Source organism: Nerophis ophidion, linkage group LG06 (genome assembly GCF_033978795.1).
Source record: "Nerophis ophidion isolate RoL-2023_Sa linkage group LG06, RoL_Noph_v1.0, whole genome shotgun sequence".
NCBI classification, from domain to species: Eukaryota; Metazoa; Chordata; class Actinopteri; order Syngnathiformes; family Syngnathidae; genus Nerophis; species Nerophis ophidion.
Window position 1 is genome coordinate 16879012 of NC_084616.1, and position 2500 is coordinate 16881511.

The window sequence follows — 2500 nt, forward strand, 5'->3', positions numbered from 1 at the left end:
AGTTTTGCACCAGTGTTTCTTTATTTTTTGTATTAAACCAAGCTCATACCTAAAATTCCTGCCTGTCTGGTCCTCGTGCATCTTGGGGTGACTCCACACGCAACCACAATGTGTTTCCAACGCGAGAGTTTTCCCCAAATTTAAAAGTTGTCTTATAAAATTGTGACTTTTGTCGAGTAAAAGTACGACTCTTCATAAAATTGCCAAAATGTTGAGCTTTTCTTGTAAAATTGCAACTGTTATTGAGAAAAATTCCAACTTTTATCATAATAATGCACACATTTTCTTGTAAAATTTGGACTTCCTTTGAGTAAAATAATGACTTTTATTATAAGACTGCCAAAATTCTAAGTTTTTCTTTTGAAATTGTGACCTTTTTCTTGTAAAATTCCAACTCATTTTTCACAACAAGCTTTTTTATATTTGCATAGTATGTATATATTATTAATGTTGTAAATACACATCTTTATATATATCTAGAAAAGGTGGTCTTAAAGAGGTGGGCTTTTTTCTCAGGTCTCAAGAAGGTAACAAATAAAGTGTGTGTGTGTGTGTGTTTGTGTGTGTGTGAAACACATTTTACTGTTATTTTGTCGCCATGAGGACAGTCCACACACTCCTTGCTGTTATTGATGATAATGAGGACTTTCATTTTGAGACACGAATAACTTACTTTTTAATCCAATATTTTAAAATAATACACTACACAAACCGCGACCCCAAAAGGGAATAAGCGGTAGAAATGGATGGATGGCACTATACAAACATCACATAATTAATCAGACCATTTCTTGTTCATGAAAGTATTTTTTTGGGCCAGAAAAAATTCCAACAAGTACATTTCCTGATTTTATAAATACTATATAACTATATAAAGAATGTTTTTTTTTTCATAATTATTTTTTTCTCAATATTTCCTAATTATAATAAATAATATATGCCATTATTTTATAGGCCAGAAAAAAAATTCTAATTAGTACATTACCTGATTTTTTTGTTCAACTAATATTGAATAATCATATAGATCTGTGGCATTTAAATACAGTAGCGTAGTAGGCCTAAGCAATGTAGCAACCTTAAGTTGTTGCAAATCATGTTGTTTCTCTACAGAGAATTATGCTAACTTAGCATGATGGTAATGTTAGCATGTAGCATCATTAGCTATATGCTAATGTCGCTAATGTTTGTGTCACGCGTCCTCGACCTTACATTGTTGCGAATCATGTTGTTTCTCTACAAAAAATTATGCTAACTTAGCATGAGGATTATGTTAGCATGTAGCATCATTAGCTTTGCTAATGTCGCTAACGTTTGTGTCACACATCCTCAACCTTAAGTTGTTGCAAATCATGTTGTTTCTCTACAGAGAATTATGCTAACTTAGCATGATGTTAATGTTAGCATGTAGCATCATTAGCTATATACTAATGTCGCTAATGTTTGTGTCACGCGTCCTCGACCTTACATTGTTGCAAATCATGTTGTTTCTCTACGAATAATTATGTTAACTTAGCGAGATGGTAATACGTAATGTTAGCATGTTAGCTATGCTAACATCCCTAAAGTTTGTGTCACATGTCCTCGACCTTACATTGTTGCGAATCATGTTGTTTCTCTACAAATAATTATGCTAACTTAGCATGATGATTATGTTAGCATGTAGCATCATTAGCTTTGCTAATGTCGCTAACGTTTGTGTCACACGTCCTCAACCTTTCGTTGTTGCAAATCATGTTGTTTCTCTCCAGAGAATTATGCTAACTTAGCATGATGGTAGTATGTAAAGTTAGCATGTTAGCTATGCTGATGTCGCTAATGTTTGTGTCACACGTCCTCGACCTTATATTGTTGCAAGTCATGTTGTTTTTCTACAGCAGGGGTCGGCAACCCGCGGCTCCGGAGCCGCATGCGGCTCTTTGATCACTCTGATGTGGCTCAGCTGCTAATTTGCCGACCTCAACGATTATTCCAGATTTCCAGATTTTTGTGCCTCTCTCTCAGATATCCCATTCTCCAATTTTCACCTGGAATTCAATATTGAGGATGTGCATTGCAACACTTTTAACCTCCTCCAAAACATGTCGTCGCGCCCGCTTTTACACAATGCGATCCATGTGCCGACTAATCACATTTTCTATTCAGCCGCTGTTAACACAGGAAAGCGACTGCAACGCATACTTAGTCAACAGCCATACAGGTCACACTGAGGGTTGTAATATAAACAACTTTATAACTCTTACTAATATGCGCCACACTGTGAACCCACATCAAACAAGAATGACAAACAGAACATCGGCACCGTAACACAACATAAACACAAAATAACAAATACCCAGAATCCCTTGCATCCCTAACCATTCTGGGCTACATTATACACCCCCGCTAGCACCCCCTCTCCCCACATCTCAACCAACACACGGAGGGGGTGGGGGGGTTTTGGTGCTATCGGGGGTGTATAATGTAGGCTGGAAGAGTAGGGATGCTTGGGATTCTGGGTATT

At 36.8% G+C, this 2500-nt stretch overlaps 1 protein-coding gene across 3 annotated transcripts in view; it reads right to left on the reverse strand.

Annotated features, from left to right (window-relative positions):
- Positions 1-2500, reverse strand: part of acap3a (ArfGAP with coiled-coil, ankyrin repeat and PH domains 3a) — a 95865-nt gene that overhangs the window by 2254 nt on the left and 91111 nt on the right. The window lies entirely within an intron of this gene.